This window comes from Tinamus guttatus, unplaced genomic scaffold, assembly GCF_059628265.1.
Source record: "Tinamus guttatus ecotype Peru unplaced genomic scaffold, ASM5962826v1 Tinamus_guttatus_pri_ptg000674l, whole genome shotgun sequence".
In the NCBI taxonomy this organism is placed as follows: Eukaryota; Metazoa; Chordata; class Aves; order Tinamiformes; family Tinamidae; genus Tinamus; species Tinamus guttatus.
In genome coordinates, this window is record NW_028289208.1 from 162930 (window position 1) to 183092 (window position 20163).

The 20163-nt window shown below is 42.2% G+C and overlaps 1 protein-coding gene across 1 annotated transcript in view; it reads left to right on the top strand.

The window, feature by feature from the left end:
• The first annotated feature begins 2618 nt into the window (after window positions 1-2618).
• The window catches only part of GARRE1 (granule associated Rac and RHOG effector 1), a 48374-nt gene continuing 30829 nt past the window's right edge, over window positions 2619-20163 (top strand). Inside the window, exon 1 of the mRNA XM_088536486.1 lies at window positions 2619-2702. The gene's annotated coding sequence lies outside the window, so the exon portion shown is untranslated. The remainder of the gene's footprint in view (window positions 2703-20163) is intronic.

Genomic DNA, 20163 nt, shown 5'->3' on the forward strand with positions numbered 1-20163 from the left:
ATTGTTTGCAGCACTACTGCTAATGTTGACAGAATCTGACTCTATGCAGAATGATCGGATATAGTCAAATCAGTAGGATAATAAAACGTGAAGCAGATTTGAGCACCTCATGATTATTAAGACTCCGATCTTGCGAATACTTCAGCATGCATAACTTTACCCGCAAAAATCAACCCTGGCTGAATTCTCAGATAAGCTGATTTAGGCCTTGATGTTGCATAACACAAAAAGCAAAACAAAACAAGAAAACAGTTCAAAATACTTATGGGCTACTTGGCTGCTTAAAAATCTAGCTGACATCAAATATCCAAGGAAACAGATTAAATTGTGTTGTTTCACACACAGAAGTGCTTCCTCTCATTCATAATGCCCCTCTCGTTAGTACTTCTTTTGTCTTCTTAATTATTTTTACTATTTTATGATAACAGAACTAGAATCTTTTACCAGACAGCTCTTACTGAAACATTAATGATAACTAATGAGAATGAGGAAACATATTACCGTATTGCATAAAAGAATTGTATAAAAGAACTGGCATAAAGAACCTTTGTGCCTCGTATTCATGGTAAGTCAAGCTCTGCTGGCCAGCACAGTGGTGTTGATCTACGTACGAGTGACTACCACCACTCTACTGCCTACCCCAATGATCCCTGTGAGTTTTAACTTCCACATGTAACAGTAAAGTCACTTCCGTGGCACTGTTTAGAGAAAGTACTTCTGGATAACCACTGGCTATGGGATTTCTTAATTATACATCAGTGCACGATCTTGTGGGCACCATGTCGAAAACTTCACATGACCAAGAACTACAGCCTTGGAGAGCAGAAGGGAAGGAAAATAGTTTGTAGGTGGGAAATGTTAATAGCTCATAGGGGATTCCAGCATTTTGTTTTAGACAGGCCTGCACCAGATGTGCACACAGGCTCACGGGTGAGCGTTCATGTCTGCCTCAGCAAACAGGCTCACGGGTGAGCGTTCATGTCTGCCTCAGTAATTTCCGTGTGGCACAACCCCGCACACGAGCCACAGGTGAGCTCGCGGGGGTGTCCCCCTGGCTCTCCCCGACAGAACACACGTGTGTACCCAAGCATGAGCCTGGCCTGTGCGGACTCCATGCAGGGAAAACCCACCCTGCTACTTCTTCCTCTTTATCTTCCTCCGCTCATTCTTACTTCCTTTCCACGTCGGTTTTTTTTCCACCTCATACCTAGACTTCCTTCTGATCAAAAACTTTGTCAAACCCCGTAACAGTTTTCATCATATATGTTCCTCTATCATACAGTTAAAAGAAGCAAAACCCAGTACCTTCCTCAGCCCTCTAGCTGTCCTTTCCCAGGAGAAGGATGCTCCAAGATGTCTCTTCCTACTGAACGGGCCAACAGTACGACAGCCTCCAGCGCTCTGCTTGCTTTCCAGGGATTTCCCAGGTACCTCTTAATTTCAAGACAGGATTTACTGGCGCACATGCAGGCAGCAGAGGAGCACGGTGGCAAGGCAGCGCTGAGGAGCTGGGTCTGTCAGGAACCATCTGTTACGGAGAGGGAAACAAAGCCACAGATTGCTCCAAAGCCACAGATCGCTCCCGGCAGCTCCCCACCGACAGCGCTTGAGATCTGCTTCTAGCTTGTGCCTACAAGGTGTCCAATAAATTGACAATTTCACTTCTTCCCACAGCGCTGTCTGATTAGCAGCACTGAAACTGATGGAGATGGTTGTTATTTTCACGTTATTAGCATCATATCCTAGTGTGTGGCTCTTTATTTTGGGACGTTAGAGCCAGATGATCGGATGTTTAGGCCTATAGACAAAACTTCTGCTTATATGTGTAACAACAACACTTTAGCTACTCTCCTACTATTGCATAAACGTCACTTTACTTCCTAATTTTACCAGCTATCCCTGTGTATTATTAAAAGTATTTTCCCTTTCAGTGCAAGGTTTAAAGCAAGCCCCTGAAACACCAAATAGTCATGTTCTGCTGTGAATGATGGGATTAACAGGAGGTTATTTCTTTAGAAACAGGATAGCAAACTTTTTGGTCTATCTATAAAATCTGCTGAGATATAGTAATAAACCTGGTTAAAATCACAAGATCATAAACTAGGCATTTTTTCTGGAGTGTTTATGAAGCTGGTGGCTCCCGCTAAGGACGTCCCAAGAAACCAAGCTGAGAATGCCACGCGTTTTACCTAATTCACAAATAATTCCCTTTAACAAAGATGCTGGTTTCCATGCAGTTTCTTCTGCTAGACGCTTTAAACAGACATCTGGCACCGCGCTGGTGCTCCGGTGACCTCCATCACCAAAATTAAGCAGACAAAACAACGTTTCCCCACTGGAACCGCCGTGGGGCTGCTCGGGGGTCCTGCTGCCCGCGCGGCCCCTTTATGCGCCGGGCCGGGCCGGGCCGCCTCAGGACGGGCCCGGGAGGGGGATCGGGCGGCCTTTCCCGCCGCCCCCGCACACAAAGCCGCGGAGCCCCCAGGCCGCGGGGAAGCCCTGGCGCCGCCGCCCTTCCCCTTCCGCGGCCGGCCCGGCCCCTCGGCCGCCGCCCGGCCTCTCCGCCGTCCCCTTCCCGCTGTCACTCGCGGCGCCGCCCGCCCCCGCCGCCGCCGCCCCTCCCCCGGCGCCCGGCGCAGCAGCCGCCGTTTCCGGAGGGCGCCGCGCGGGGCTGGCCGTGCGGCCGCGGCTGGCGCAGGCAGGTGAGAGCGCGGCGCGCGCCGGACCCCGCCGTCTCCCCGCACCGGCCTTCTGCCCGCACGGTCCCCCCCCGCGCTTAGCACCGCGTCGCACCACGGACACTGGGGGGCCGAGCGAGCGGGCGAGCGAGTGAGGGAGGCAGCGCCCTGCGGGTGCCGGAGCAGCCGCGGCCGCGCTGGGAGGAGCCGCCGAGCGCAGCCCCTGCTGCCGCGGCGCGGGGGGCGCGAGGCGGGACGGGCGGCAGCGCTGCCCCTGCCGGGACCCGCGCGGGGGGCGCCGCGCGGCGGCCGCGCCTGGCACCTTCCCGCGCCGCCGCCCCCCCCGCGCCGCGCGGCGGCCTCGCCCGCCTGCCCCGGCTGGCGCCGCCGTGCCCGGGGCGCTGACGTCACGGGAGCCGCCGCCGCGGGAGCCCCGCGCGGCGCGGAGCGGAGCGGCCCCCGGCGCGGAGCGGTCGCGCCGCCCGTCCCGCGCTCACCTGCCGCTCCCGCCGCTGCCCTGCGCGGAGGGTGCGCGGCGGCCGCAGGCGCCGGTGCGAAGCTCCCGTTCGGCCTCGGGGCGGCCAACTTCCATGGACCCCCCCAGGGATCCTGTCTGCTTCTGGTGGGCGGCCGAGCCGGCAGGTGAAGCCCCTCAGTTGGGCCTTGGCTAAGGAATATAGAAGTAGTGCGTATGTGCATCTGTATCTCTGTATTCTATATCTCGGTGTTGTTGTAACGCACGGGGCTGTGATGGTGGCTGTGGGTAGGAGCGAGTCGCGGCCGCGGCTGGGTGATGCAGCGGAGGTGTCTGCGCCAGGGCTGGGAGCGACGTGATCACCCGTGTCCGGCGCTTGGCCTGGCAGCCTTGAGGCTTCGCATGGTGGTGGCCGACCTGCTCCGTGTCTGTTTGCTGTTGGGCCGTACAGCCCTTGAATCCTCCTAAATCCAGGATCTTGGTAGAGCTCGTGCACAGCTCCTGGCCCGGGCGGTTTCGGTGTGCGGCTCATGGTCTCAGCTGCCCATGTCCCCTGCATGGGCACTGCGTGCGCCTCGTGCACCACAGCAGGGCTCCTGCAGGGCTGTGTCCCCACGGCAAGTGAGCCTGGACTTACCGGCCTCTCCTTTAAGGAGCTGCTTTTGCTCAGGGCTGCAAGGCCAGCACTTCTGCAGGCCTCCGTTTTCATCTACTTTTCCCAAAACCCCAACGTTTCTCTCTTAACCTCATGGATTATCAATTTAGCGGCTGTGGTGAAGGTGGGTGCAGGTGAAGGTGCTGGTTCTGGAGCCTTGGTGCGAGGGCGATGGCTGGGGCGGCTCGTGCCGGTGCTGCTCCTCTGCCACCGCCGCTCACAGCCGTTCGGATATCCTGTGTCAAAGTTGTCCAGAGGGGTGGCGGGGCCGGCGCCGCGTCCTGGGAGCGTGTTCTGGTTGCAGTCTCCTCCAGGGCTCTGAAATTTTGGTTAACAGTCAAATCCTCCCTTTAGAGTAATGTGAAAACATTAACTGCGAGCACTTAAAAATCAAATTTGCTTCTTAGGTGTCAGCTTTTTCGAAGCCTTCTACTGCACGCTTTGTCTTGTCTTTCTCTCTATATTTTTTTTAAATGCCCGTCTCTGACCTGGAAGTATTTCATTCCACTTCTTCCTGCTATACATTGCTTTTCCACCTCTCTTCCTCACTAGCATACAAATGACTGCTAGTTGTGTTTTTTTTTTTTTTTCCTGCAGAACAGAACAAATGTATTTCTGCTGTCCTGTCAGATATAAGCAAGCTTCCCTTTACACCTGGAATTGGTTGCAGTTTTAAGTGCTACCGCTTGTCTCTTGTTATTAAAATTGGGGTTATGTGAAGAAAAATAGTGCTGCTGACGTTGTTTATATAGCAGCGTCTAATAGGAAGAGATTTGTTCTTGGTACAGTGAATTCTGATACACAAGAAATCCTGCTAATGATAGTGATTAATGGGTGCTTCTCAAAATAGCTTATCACAGCAGATATGACTAATTGTCGTGCATGAAAAGAGCTTCTGTATTCCAAATAATCTCAAGGTGTTTTTACAGTTTTAAAGAAATGTATGATCTGTGCAGGCAGATAAGCACGTGGTGAAATGCTGAAGTTGCAGTGGAGTGTGGCAATTTTTTGAATGCTTGCTGCTATAAAACCACTTGGGTCTGAAGATGAAGAATACCTCCTTGTGGTTATTGTAGGTAGATGGAGTATTATTACTGGAGTTGGACCTTTGCCAGAACAACACCCTACATGTTCGAAACAATGCCAGGGTATTGTTAGTAACTATAGAAGGGGTTTTATATCACACATGAAAGATGACATTTCCAGCAGCGGGGATAACCTCATCACAAAACAGTGTGCTGGGCTGATTTACAGGGCCACTGCCTCTGCTAGGCTTTTCAAAATCTGCTTTATAATCACCTCGGTTCTCCTGGAGCTAGGTGATATGTCTGGATTAGCATTCCTTAACCTTCATTGGCCTTAGGGTAACAATGATTTATTAGTAACGTGCTGCAGGCAGTCAGGTGCATCCAGGGACTCTAGGATCCGGGATCTGTTTTTATTTTGTATGTCTCGTGGCTGAAAGCGGCTCTGAGAGTCCATGGGCAGATTATCTTCTGGTAGCATGCAAGAATATTTTGGTAGTTATGTAGAATTTCTTAGATTAAAATGGGTTGCAAATTCTCTAGAAGAGCAAGTGCTGCCTTTTATTGTTGCTCATGGGTTACGTTGCTTGTATACTGTAAGATAATTTCAGGCAGGAGGGCTTTGAACAAATTCTGTTCACTCCTTTCCCCAAAGAAACTATGGGAGGTGCTGGTGAGGAGGACACTTTTATGGAAGGCGTTCATTTGCAAATACAGCTTTGCAGGTTAACTGTTCATTTGGTAGGATGTAACAGCAATCTGTGTCCCGTGAAAATGTTGTTTTGGTCAACTACTTGAAATTTCACTAACAGTCATTATTTGAAAAACAAAAAGTGCTTTTTTGTTTTAACTGGAATTTCATGAAAAAAAGCCACGCTACCTTGGTGTTAATGAGGAGTGTTTCCCTTTGAAGTGCTCTAAGGTGACAAGACGTAAGTTATTTTGAGAAATATATAGGTCTTGAAGTAGCAAATTTTCGTCTTGCTGTGCTTTTCTTAATGAGGATTAGATAACTTTGGAGGGGGACTAATGGTGTGGTTTTATTAAGGGCATGAATATTGAACAAAGCAAGCGAGGGCCTGGGTCGGAGCAGCAGCCGCGCGCAAGACAGCAGAGCTGGGGGACCAGCGGAGCAGAGGCCAGACGTGCTGGTTACGGTTTGAAGGATGAAAGAAGAGGGCCAAAAAGGAAGGTGCAAAGTGCTCCAAGTGGAGCCGAGGGAATTCCGAGGGGTTTATGAGCGGAAAGGATCCGTGCGGGAGGATCTGCGGTGGGAGAACCCTGGGCTCCATGGGCAGCTTTCAGGTGAACTCAGGAGCCTTCAGAGCAAGTCAGGCATTTTTCTAACCGCGGTACTGCATACCGTCGGTGGGACGTTGGCCTCAGTATAGAGATATTGTGCAGTGGCTTATCAGAGTAAACACCTATTACAGCTGTTTTAATAAAAAACAACTTATCTGGTGTGCTAGGTACGCACCGGTTTTAAACGGGATGTTCTGGGCCTCTCCTTTAAAGAGCTGTTTTCAGAAAGGGAAGAGTAACTGTCCCCCCAAGGATGGCCCTTGCAAAGGAACGTATTAATGCTGGTGGAAATAATTTTTGCTCTGTTACCTAAATTAAAAAAAAAATGCTGTTGAGAAGCTGTCTCTGTTTTTCTTGAATAAAGTTTTGCCCTGTATATTTTTACTGTTAGGGTAACATCAGGGAAAGTAATTTTCTAGCAAGTGTATTTAAAATATGCCCTTAAATAGTGACTAACTCCTGAGTATATTGTTAGTAAAATTTTCTCCCTGAAATGGCTGATATGTATTTTCCTGTTTAGTCTAGCTAAATTTTTATTGTCTTGCAGCATGGCTATAATCCTTCACTGTGGTATTTCATTTCTTGCCTTGTTAATTGTTTTCTACTTTTTCAAGGGGCTTGGGTAAATATATTTTTATGAATTCATATTTTATCTCGCTGCTTTTCTGTACTGTGTTTGTGAGATGCTACTATTTCTCAATAAGCACTTATGTGGGATATAATTAGAAAAGACACATTATTTGACTAACTTCAGAAATAAAATCCGTCTGGGTTTTCAGGCACCTCTTCTCAGGTCTGGATAGTCCACTTTGTTGTTTTCCTGCACTAAGTATGTGTTTGCTTGCAAACTACAAAGGGACTTATTAACTGGCTGTTTAATAACAGTATTGAAGTTGTGATGCTTGCTTAGCTGTATACTCATAGTTGTCTATTAAATGTAATAATATGACTACAGAATATTCCTCACGGGCTCTATGTGACGTATTTTTGGTATAATCTGAGGGTGGAACTCAACTTCAACAGTTTCCAAACACTAGGGAAAGTTTATTTCCCTTGTTAAAATAATAATATTTTACTTTAGTTTTTGAAGTGTTATTCCATCATGCTGTATTTTGGGAACTTTTTAAAGCAATGTATGGAATGCAGAATAGAAAAGAGGGTAGGGAAAGAGTAGAAAGATCCGTAATGGTCGTTTTCTCCTCCCACTTCTCCAAAAACATCCCCTTGTGATTCATGCTTTTGTCAATGCATAAGATTAATCTAGGAGTGAAATATGTCTTAAATCCTTTCAGGAACTGAGTATTTCTGGTTTCTCAAGTAGATTACTTCATTGTGATAACGTGGCAGGTTTGTGGCTGTTTTGGATGGTATCAGGAAATCCTCAGCATTTACTGGGGCAAAACTTGCATGTTCTGAAGCACATCCATGTGCTCTTTGTGACACACGGGCAGACAGTCTTCTTATGTGGCTCAACTTAGAAATGCTGAAAATGGTGAAAGCTCTAGTGACTAGGAAGAACAGGCACACAGGCAACTTGTTGTTGTTGAAAGACTTTCCTTGTTTCTGCATCCTCACAGCTTGAGAGAAAGACTGAGGATTGCAGGGGAAAGATCAGTATGGGTAAATGCAGTACTGTGCCAGACTCCAAAGATTTGAGGAACATGAACTCTTTCTGCTGGAATGTTTCAAAATTTTTCTCAGAATGCTGTTGCAAATCTTGCATCAGATGGCATTGTGTAGAAGGAGGAAGAACACAAAGAGGAAAAGACTGGCTAGCACCTCCATTATTCCAGATCTATACTTGGTGCTTCTGTGAGTGCAGCTTTCAGAAATATTTTTTAGCGCAGAAATGTGTTTGTCACTTCCAAATGCTCCAAAGTGACCATGTCTTTCAGATGAAGGTGTAAAAGTCAATGAAGCTTTTCATTTTTTGTTAGGCATTTGTATTTAGTTAAAGGTGGAAAGAGAACAGGAATAGATTATTAGGGGGGGGACTTGTTTCATAGCTCCAGAATAAATTGTCTTAAGCCTCCTAGCAGAGATGTAGTTAGATACTTGCATTTACTTGGCTGAGCAACATATTTTGCAAATATTTAAGCAATAAGGTAGTAAGAACTACCTTTTTCCCTATGTGAGAGGACCAAGCAGATGACATAGGATCCTTAATATGGTGCTAAAAATAGCTCTGCTGCTAAGTATTTGTGTATGTATTGCTTGAAAAATATTTTAAAAATGCATTAATAAAAACAAAGCAGAATGAGAAAAAATGTACAAGATTTGATAGTGATGAAAATTATCTTCTACAAGAGAGAATTTTACAAGCTTAGTTCAAAGTAGTTCAAATACAATTACCCAGATTGCTGGGTTGCCACTGGTGCTGGCAGGAAAACAGAAGGTTGGATGAATTCTCGCACGATCCTCAACTACAGAGAGCCAGTCCGGAGTGCAGTGCCTGTCTCTGGGCGGCAGTGTGAATGAAGATGCAGGTAAAAAATAAGATTTTGGTAATATTATAACAGATACTTACCTATTAGTTCTGAAGAGCAGCTGCTCAGCTTTTGGTATAGAAAAATAGTGCTAGACTAATAAAAATTAGATTTTCCAAATTAATCCCAGTGTAAGTGTACTTTTATTTCTTTGGCTTAGTTTTCTTTCTTAGGAGACTCCCATGCTGGTGAAAACTGGTTGAGGTGCTGAAGGAAATGCTGACAGTTAGAACAAAATGCTGGAATGTGCACTGTTGTATGTGCCCTGTTCTTAGGAATAAGCTTTGTCCAGTATTAAACTATAGAAGAGTCCTTGGTGAACCCCCTGTCTTTCTGTTTGTCTTGTGTTACTTTCAGGAAGAGAAATGGAAGTGTTTTCTCTCAACCAATCTTTTTAGGATTCATAATAAACGTAACAAACAAAGTATTGTAATAATTTCCAGGGCAACAGACTGATGTTACATTCATCACTTAGGACTTACCATCCTACTTATGAAATAAGGGCCAAGTGGTCTGAGTATTGTAAAGTTTGTGGCAACCTTTCAACTCTATAATTAGCAAACACTGTGTAAAATTATGAAAGTTTAACCATTACTTTTATATGGATCTGATTAGAAGCTTTTCTTAGCAAGAACATTTTGTTGTTCCAAACTATCAAGCCTAATTTAAATACATTATCCTACATATCATATTTGGCCTTAAAACTGCAATAGCAATTTGAGAAAATAATTTAATGTGGCACCCTTTACTCAAGTGCACTTTTTGCTTTATCCACGTGGAAAAGTGGTATGTCTGACCTGTGCTATTTTGAAATTAATATACTGTTTGGTTTTGTGGTTAGAAAAGATTTGGGTCTGGTTAAGTGAAATCTATTGCTCTGCAGATGTTGCTGGACGCTAAATGTGTTGAAAACCACTAATGATACATGTTTTGTTTTCATATAGGAATGTTACATTTTTGCGGTGATAGATTGGTATGATAGAGTAAATCTGTAGTTGACACACAAGATTTAGTGAAATGTATTTTTGGGAAAAGGGTACTTTTTCCTTTGAAGACATAGCTGGAAAAGCCTTTTTTTCCGTTTTAGTTTCTGGAACAGTTGAGTTTTATGATGTTTGATTAGAATTGATAATATAGTTAGACAAATGGGTAACAGACCTTGATTTTCGTCTTCACACATGTGCAGAGGAGACAAGTTAAAAGGCTGTAGTTGTCTCTTACTCTGCGTTCTCTTTTCATATCGTAGTGACCGTATTTTTAGCTGAAGGCTCTGTGGGTCCGTTTCAATTTATAGATGCTCTTTTTGAAATATCAGGAGGTTTTTTTTACCACTGAGTCTCAAGGACTCTTGAGTTGTTGCTGGCCAGATGTCAGTTACTGCTCCAAAACTTCCCGTGGTGTCTTCGACTCGGGACGCTTTTCTGGGCAGTGTGTTTTCATCAGACAGGTTGTTGGACTGAATACTTGGTGCGTGAATTGTGGTGGTTTATTGAGATCACATTAAGCAGTTGACTGGCTCTTCTGACTTTGAAGACAGGGTATATTGCATTTAATTTGTTCATAAACACCAGCACAGAGTGCATTGCCTAGCCCAGCATGCTGACAAATGCTTTTTTGTTTTATTTATTTATTTATTTGGGGGGTGACATTTGCTGTGTTTTCAAACCAAACTACTTGAGTCAGTTTCTGAGGAAATAAATTTAAATTGCCATATTTCTGTTGGTCTCCGTAGAACCGTTTCTCTGTACCCTTTTGTTCGTTATTTTGTGAATTAAAGCAGTGTTTCTCCAACCCTTGCACTTCCAGGATTGCTGATGGAAAATGTGTCTAGATTCTGCCTTTTCTTGCTCTTCTTGCTTGTGTTCCACTTGAAAGGTCTGCATGGCCTTCACATTTGTGCATTTTGAGTTATTGAGAAGACTAGTGATGGAAAAAATATGGATGGATATGATGGAAAAAAATTGACTTGAGTTTTATTCTTTTAATGAGACTTGAATATTTTGGGGGGTTTTATAGGTTTACAGTGCAACCAGTGGATGCTTTTCTTTGTGTGTTAAACCTTGTCATCACTGGTATTTAAAGTTGCCATCTGAAACAAAATTATTTACTTTGGTCAGTATTTTTTTTTTTTTTGCTAAAAAGTCTGTGTTTTCTTTTGAAACAGTTTTAGCACAGATGAAGCGATTTTTTTTTTCTGAAGATTTTTGTGGTTTTGGGGAAATAGTGCATTGTCTCTCTCTTACATATTTTATTTGATACTTTCTGTTTTGGTGTGTGAGCTGGTCATCTCTGCTTTGTTAGTTATTTTTCATTGTCTAATAAATCATATATGAAGAAAAAGTGAAATTTTCTACACTAGATAATTATGTTCTTTTTCCTGGAACTTTAAGTTTTGCCAGTGATACAGTGCTCGTCGTTGCATAGTATTTAATTACCCAGGTATGCTTTATTTTGATATAGTTGCTCCAATATGTGGAGGAATAAATTACAGGATTGCAGGGCATCTTTTGTATAAATATGTATATATAACTATGCTAAATAATTTTCTCTGAAATGGAGCCTTTTGTGAGCAAAGCTAAACCGGTGTAACCTGCAACAGAAGAGTTGGACTAAATCTGAGCAGCTGGATATGTGTGAGTGTTGATTGTGCCCTGTGGTATGTGAAAATGCTGGTCATACCTTAAAGCATGGTTGGCATAAAGTGAAATTTCTGTCCCTTATTTGGCTGTGTCTAAGGACTTGTGATATTTTCTCTCTCTTTTTTTTTTTCTTTTACATCACACTGTTGGCTTAAGATTTACAATTTCCTGGCCTTCATTTACCTTATGCTGTCGTCCGCAGACAGTGTTCTGGCAAAACAGGGTCTATGGGACGGTACCACATCCGAAACGGTCCAAGTCTGGCTACGCTGAAGTAGTCCAGATCTAGGCATCTCAGAAGACCCACCTAGTGCCTTGTGGTTTCTGAAAAAGACAGGAAATAGTAGTTGCAGCTGTAGAATTTTCTTCAGAGAGAACCGTTTGACAAGTTAAATATGCAGTTTTATGTCCTTAATATATATACTAGGCATATAGGCCATGTAGGTGCCCTTTTCTTACAACTGTTATGTATTTCAGTGTTGCTGAGACCTTCTCTATCATTTTGGTAAGAACTGGCATTTTAGCAATTACTACTTTGAAATGGATGCTTTGTAGTTGATGTAAAGGGAAGACTTGGATTTTGTTTTCAATTGCAAAATTGTTTCTTCTAAAACTGGTACTTGGGTTTCCTCCAGATGGAAGGTATTGCCTCAGCTGCAGCTAACATTAGGCCAGTGATATGTTGCAGGTTGTGTGGCAGGTACTCGTGACTCACTAATGTTTATGCCAGAATGCCTGTCCTCCTGCTTGCTTTTTTTTGTCTTTTTTTGCCTTTTTATTAAATACCTTCATATTGGAGCCTATGGGAAGAAAGGTGGCAAAACAGGTAATCATAATCAAGTCTGTATACAGCATTTTAGGCTTATCAAGTAAGTAAAGAATTCTCTATTCACCTGTCAGTTGAGAAGCTTAAATCTAGCACAAATGGATGGAAGATGGCTAGATCTTTACATCATGCCAGTACTGCAAAAATCTGGAGTCTTTCACTGGCTTTCTTTCTCGAGTAGTTACCTCCTAGGAACTTATTAGTATAGATTACTTAATATAACATTCATTTCTTTTGATATTTAATAAGTACCACTTCTGAACAGTAAAAATGCACTGTCTTGTCCAAAATGTGCACAAAGAAATGTCTACATAAATAGAATCTGCGTGTTTCAACTTTAGAGGCAAATAAATGCCAACAGAATCATCTGAAAGATATGAAAAGCAGTCTGTGGAAGGATTTTCTATTCCAGACAGAGAACAATACATTAGATGCAAGGGGAAATATAAAACAATTTTACAAGTAGTTATACTACCTAAAAAGATTTTGATATGCATATAACATTTCAAAATGCAGCAGAATGTCTTACTAATGGCATTTATGAGAGACCTAAAATATAGTTTAATCTTAATTTTTACTATCATATTCATGTACTATAAAGAAAACCATCAGTTTACTTGCAAGCCCATAATCATCTAATTTCCTTATGCTTCTGCTTCCAGTCACTCATTTTTTTTACTCTCCCTATGATTTGTTTTTTTTCCCTTCTTTTACTGCTTTTTTTTTTTTCTTCCTTCCCTGTCTTAGACTTTATTCCTCATTCATATACTTCTGTTTCTGTGTATTACACAATGAGGATTGGAATGTAAGCCAAAAGGTGGGAAGAAAAAATCTACTGAGTTGAAATTGCAAAGAATTTCCTCTCAATTCCTCTCCTTCTAAACTTGAGTTTGTGTTAATGTCTGTCCAACTGAAGTACAGTCAAAATTCTCTTACCGCACATAAATGCATTAGTGCCAGCCAAAGATAAAAATCTCCCTGTATCAAAGAATATTTTGATTGTGTTTACTCACAATACTGACTCAAGCCCAGATCATTTCTAGTAAAATAGTTTATTAAATGCAAAAAGTGATATGGTCTGCTTCAGCTGCATAATGTTACTGGACACTTTGAAGAAATGTAATCTTTGTGTCTAAAATGGAAATTTTGAAAAAAAATACCTAAAATAATGACTCGTTGAAATTAAACCTCCTAATAAAGGGCGATAGATATATAAGATATAGATAGGTATATGTATAAAGTATTTACATTGTATTACCTATGCATAAAACCAAATACATAAATCACTTAGAATGCTGAAAAGTTACTTTGCTAATACAGATTTTAAAAACTTGTTTTAAAACTTGCTGGATTGGATCTAAAAGTAGGAAAAAAGTATCAATAGCATGAATACTGTTGGCTTGAAAGCAAAACTGATATATTTTTAGAGCAGAAGTATCAGGTAACTACAGGCTTGCATTCTGGTGGGAACAGAAGAACTGAAGTTTTGGAAGGAAAGATGATGGAAGAGATAAATTTTGCATGCCTGCGTCTGTGCATCATAGTGTCCCTGGGAGATTTCTACACGTGTATGCTGCAGGCTCATACAGGATCCCGGGGTCGTAAACATCTAGTAGAATAACTCAAGGAATGAAGCCAGACCTTTAGAGGAAGTTAGAAGGCAGGAATATCAGTAGTAGTAATACAGATTCTAAATGATATTCTAAAAATTTCACCATGAAACACCTTTTTTGTCATATCAGAGTATTTCATTCCATGCCGTCTGCTTTTGCAGCTCTTCGTGTATTGCTCTGGAAGCAAGAAACAGAGAGCCTTTCTGCAGGAGCCTCAGGTTTGTGTTTGACTGTGCAGCAGCAATTTGTACTTTCTACTGTTGTCAGTAACTTGTGAGCAAATGATCTGAGCAAGTTCAGTTTTCTGCTGGAAACAGAGGTGGGGGAACCAGAATTTGCCTAATAGGGGGAAAAAAAAAAGGAAGAAGTTATCTGTAAATGGAGGACATTGTTATGAAAAGTAGTGAAAAAAAATGAGACTTAATTTCTAGTGTCTAGCAACAGGATCTTTCCACACAATTAATTATCCTGTGGGGGATTATTGCTGTGCTGTTTATCTTAAAACAGGTGTAAGGTGAACTTGTTGCCCAAATAATAATTTCATCTGCCTTCTCCTGGGATGTGTGTGGAAAAACATCATTATTTTCTTTAACTGTATTGCAGATTTGGCAGAAAGAAGAGCTAGGGCCAAAGTGACCAGGATAGCAGGTCACTGTAAGAAGATAGTTGTTTGGGTTGTGTTTGCAAATACCTTCCTATTTCTCATGGAAGGAGCACTATAAATATTCAAGGGTTCACCCATTTTGTGGATACCAAATCAGACTTGAGGAGGAAAAGAAAGAAGATTGGAAGGTAAATACTTTAATCAACTGCGCGTGACCCAGTCTTTATTGCAGCACAGTGGCAGAACACTAGGTCTTGAAAATGGACAGGAAAAGGTTTTGTAAGTGGCTTAATTAGTCTTTTCTTAGCCTATTGGCTCTGTTTTCTAACTGCTTTTCAACATTTTGCAAAAGCACAGACTGCTTGGTGAGGAGTTGTATAGGGTCTCAGAGTGATATTCCTTAGAGCTTCTTGGGGCAAATCTAAGAGCATTTCTGCAGACACCTCCGAGAGCGAGGCAGAGGACAGCTCTGCCGCAGGCTTCCCGCAGGCCCCCGGCACGGGGCGAGGACGAGAGACCTGCCGCCGCACGTCACCTCAGCCCCAGCGTGGCGACGGGCACCGCCGACCAGCCCGGCAAGAGTGAGGAGCTGCTGCCTGTGGTTCTGCCATCCTTGGAAGAACTTGGAGCTAGTATGTGGGAATGACCTAGGCGAGGTCCTTGCTCAGCTGTACAGGCCCTGGCTGTGGTTCTGGCTGGGCGCTGATGCCAGCAGCGTCCCTGGCCTCACGCAGGCAGGGAGGCCGCGTAGCCGCCTGCAGGCTCTGGCGGCAGGAGAGCGGTGCGGGTGCCGCGTCGGGTGAGCCCGGCTTTGAGGTAGATCGCCACAGTCAGGTGTTACCTGCTTTGGTACAAGTTTTATCTGCAAAAGAAAATGTTTGCTAGGTCATGTTAACATAATTAGAGGTAATATAATATTATAAGTAGAAAACTGGATTGTTAAATAGCTCAGAAAACTCACCAATTACGGTAGGCAGCGTTTGTAATGCTCCAGCAGTTAGAGTATTGCGGTTAACACAGTGGTGACTTGACCTGGTGGTGCTGGTGGGCTCCGAGTTGAAGAAATCCTGCAGAAATGTTTTAAAAGAACTACATTTTCAGTAATATGGAATGTTTTTCAGAGACTCCTTGAGTCACTTGAAAGTTTCATACAAGCTATTGAGCATCAGTATTTGTAAGAGCTGTTTTGACTGAACAGTATGTTGTATCAGAACCGGCATCAGTGATTATACTCATTATACTCCATTTTTCCTGCATGTGCTCCTTAGGTGTCTTCTTATTATGACAGTATCCAAACAAAACACCCTGCTAGATGGTTTCCTAGTGACTGTCCCGCAAGGCTTTTTTTTTTTTTTTTTTTTTAAGCATACTGTGTATTGTAGCACATCTCTCCTATGAAAAGGTTGAGTGTGTTCCATTTCTTTTTCCTTCTGCTTCTGGTGAGCCAGGAAATCTTTAGGTTATACCAGCAAGCTCTTAAACTATATTTAACTGTTTTGTAGCTGCCTGAATATGCTTCTTTGGAAACTTGCTTTATCTCATGGCTCAAAATCGCCAGGTTTTAGTCTTTACAGCCGATGTTTTTTTTTCCTGCTTGCTTGCCAGCGAAGTTTGGCTCTGTAAATCATAACTTTTAGAACAAAGGACTGTGAAAGAGATTCCCAGTGTGGATTTTGGGAATTTCACAGTGTGTTTGATCAGCTTTAAATTTAACAGATTTTCAAAAAACTTTAACAGTAAGTGATAGGTAGAGTTACGGGTTTACTTTGGTATATATTAGACTTTCAACTTTCGTTCTTTATGACAAATGAAAACCAAATAGCCTTATATGATTAAAACCACATAACATATGTTAATGTAAATCTACTAAAAATGAGAGTAGAAACAGACTTGAATAAGTGAACACCTTTTTTTATACTGTCTTCTATCAGGATTTTGTAATCGCTTCTGTAATTTTTCATATTAAAAGCAGAGACTGGGTAAAAATACTTTTTTAATGATCTGACAAGCTATGTTGATGGTTCTAAAGTTGTGTTTAATAATATATTTAGTGAAACTAGTGTTTTGAAGTAATTGTGAATTGTTGGGTGATACTTGTTTTGTGTTTGATTAATAGTATCCTTTCTGAAAATGATTGACAAATATTTTTCAGCCCTGTGCTAAGTTTTGGCAGTTTTCCTGTATTGAGAACCTCAATGAGGTTTTGTGTTACTTCTCTAGGCCTCATTTTGCGATAGAATAGAGCGGCTCTCAAACTTTGAACATGAAAGACTCAATGAACTTACTCTTGAGAATGTATAGTGGGCGAGAGGCTGTCTTGTAATTTTTAAGCATTTATGTTGACAATGTCATTTTATTTTAAGTACACAAAGAAAATGTTGTTACTCTACCAGGAGCTACTGAATTTCATGTTGGGCCACTCGTGATTATACTATTTTCGTTATCATGCCAACCTTTGTTTGCTTTTGGTATAAATTCATCTGATACGACAACATGATTCTGCCCTTTACTATTTCTGTATTTTTTCCTAGTCCGTTTCAAAATCTATTTCTTCCTTTAAAAACTCCTCATACTTGTTTTTCTCTAATCTAAATTATATTCACTTATCTGCTTTTATTCTTAATTGCTAGAGGCTGTCCTCCCATTTGTACAGTTTAGCTTCTGGGGAATTACCAATAAATTCAAGTGATGCCCTGCTGAGAATACGATGGAGCATGAAGCAATGGGAGAGAGAAAGTAGTACAAACTAGTGGTATAAATACCATTAGAACTGCCTGCTCAAGCTAATACAAAATATACCATGTTTATTGCAAAATGCGTTCATGGTGTATATCTAGCCTTTAGAGAACATGGTGCAACACTTCATGTCTTAGTCCAAGGATTATTCCTCCGATCTTTATAATGCTTGTGTGGTTAAGTTTTCCCATGCTATAGTTATGCCTGAAACTCTAGAAAATAGTTATCTGAACTAATAAGGGCAGTTTCTTTGCTATTAGTGTTCTAGGCTGATTAAATTTGTGATTAACCAGCAGAAAGTAACATCAGTGGTGTAGGTCTTGTTTTGAGAGGCTACTACCATGGCATGAGAGTTATGAATATTTTGGGGTTATATTGAGGATTTTTTTTTCTTTTCCCTCACTTTCACCACGTGAGAGAAGATATTTGCTACTGCAGGGTGACCAAGTCTCTTCCCCTCTGCCGAACAAGCACAGGGAGCTGAGCCGTGGTAAGAAATTCCCTCTGCTGTCTGTGGAGCTGTGTTTTCTAGGCCTGAAGATAGCTTATTTGGGGATCAGCAGAAGAGGGCTGATACGTGACCGATCAAAATGCAAACATGGATATGCAGCTCCCTGCAGCTCTTGGAGGGCATCGTTGCATGGGGCTTCATCCCGCGAGTGTAGGAAGCATCTTGGAAACCTTTATTTTCCAGCACTTTGGAGACAAGGAGGAGAATTTGTGTTTTGAGGGGGAAACCTGGCCCTAGCACTTTTTCAGTTTATTTATTAAAAATGTGTAAGAGGATTATGGATTGTGTTAGCTAATTGAAATGATAAATTTTGACCTCTGTCATAGATAGCATACTGGCTTAGATGGACATCTGATCCTGTAGGCTGTTTTAATTTTCTCTTTGTAAGAAATTTCATGTTACAAAATCATATGACAAACAAAATACATATTTTGTTGCAAAAAGAAAGAAAAAGTCCTAAGTGCAAGCAAAGACTTTTTGATAAATAGATGGTGTTAGACAAGAAGACTTCCTCTGTAATAAAGCCCTATAACTTATGCCTTTAGCTTAATGTCTACAAATGCTTTGTAAATATCATTAAATTAATGCTTTGCTTTGCAAACTGCCCTGAAATGCAATTCTGCTATATTTAAGGTGTTTATCTAGACCTGCTAACAAATAAAGCTGTTCCCTTGCACTGGAGTGCTGGCAGTAGCACTGGAAACGTTGTTTTCACAGAAGACTTTTCAACCTAGAATGCATAAACACTATATGTTTCTATTGCTCCTGAAGTAAAATGCTCCTTAGCAAGGAGCATGTGTGTTATCGTGACTACAGGAAGCAGTTTGAAACATGGTGAATATTTAATTTAAAAAATTGGGATAAGGGTCGTGAATTGTCATCTAGAAATAGAAAATAAGATTAGAGGTTATGTTTCAGGCATGGAGCTGTTGCCTCTGGTCTCCGGGATGGGGGGATAAACAAGGTTACTCCAAGGTTTGGAGCCTGGCTGGGGGATGGGGAGGAGGGAGCAAGTCCCACAGCAGATAAGCTGAAAAGTGCCGGGGGTTTTAGTAACGTGGCCAGTAAAATTTGCAGAGCGTCGCCCTGCTACTCCCTGTCCTCCCGCGTCCCGTTATTTGCCGGCGTCGGATTAGTCGCATAAGCAGCCCCGGAGAGAGGGGCCGCCCCGGCACGGGCGATAATCCTTGTGGCAAAAAGGTCACTTTTCCTAAATCTAATACTTGGGGAATATGTTTGAAAGGCCTTTGGCCAAATCTGTAACAGACACATCGGCTGATATTGAAGCGCTGCTTAAATGCACTTGGCGTCTTCGCAGTGCCCTGTGGCTGGCAGAGCTTCGCTGTGTCGCGATTCCGGCAGCCGAGCGCCCTTTGCCAACACAAGCTACTGGGGAGGAGCGTCCGTGCGGCTACATCACCCAAACGTTTTCCAGTATAAACATCATCCTTCACATTGACAGGACCACTATTATTCTTAAATGGTGTTGACATCAGTAGTTGCAAGCTAAAATTTTTAGTATTTCTTTGCAGTCTGTATTTGAGGAGAGGAAAAATAAGATCAGCTCCATCAGTGAATGCTACAATATACCAGTGGGTATGCTTAGGAAATTTCGCACGCAGAAAGGATCTTGCACTGACCGTGTGCATGGTCTCTTGCACCACTGGTACCAGGTGCTTCCAGGGGAAGGTGCTGAGTTTTCAGAAGGATCTGACATCATAGAATTTAAGCCTAGATTCAGGTTCACTTGTGTGTCTATCTGCAGTTTCTACTCTGTAGACTTCATCATGTTTGTTTGTTCTATGGGTTAGAACATTGCATCTATTTCTTTTTTTGTATAGCAGCATAAATATCCTATTGTGTCCTCTACTGGGAGGAAAATTCCTTGCACAACTCAATGCAAGAATTTTGACACATAGTAACCCGGTGACAAATCACACACGTGACTGAGGCCTTAGCTGTAAGCTGTCAGTATTTCTGCTTTCAGGACATGGTAAGGTGCTCTCGCTGTGCATTGTTAGCTGTAAACTACGATCCATAGTTCTTTAATAATTTTATGGGAAAGACTTGAGGGTTTCTTTGGGAAATAGTTTTTAACCTGAGAACAATTCATTCTTAAAGAAAAAAATCATATTGTGGAAGTTTAATCCCATCAGTGTTTATTTGTCAGTCATTTTGACTGTTGTATGTCTTCCCATATCATGTATTTAATGTAGCTTAAAACCAGAAGCTGGACAATCTATGCATGCCGCTTAAGATGCAGCAGCAGAATTCTGTGTATGCATTTGTTAGTAAATAGCTGTCCATATTCCTTAGTTGCCTGTATAGGAATGAGAAAAGTGAGATTTATTTTCCCAAAATGTAGCTTTACATTTATTAAAATAAATTAGCAAGCTGTATTATTAAATGAGTGATAACATTTTTAAAGAACAGGAAAACAATAATCTGTTTAAAATATTAACATCCTCTGCTTTTTAATGAAGAGAAATAATCTTAATCAAGCTAGTCTTCTTAGCAGGAACATGTAAAATGCAAAAACAAGTATCTTAAGTGCCTTTAAAAGGATAAATACGTCAAAGCTATGTAGTGTAAGGAGAGGATGGGAGAAAGTCT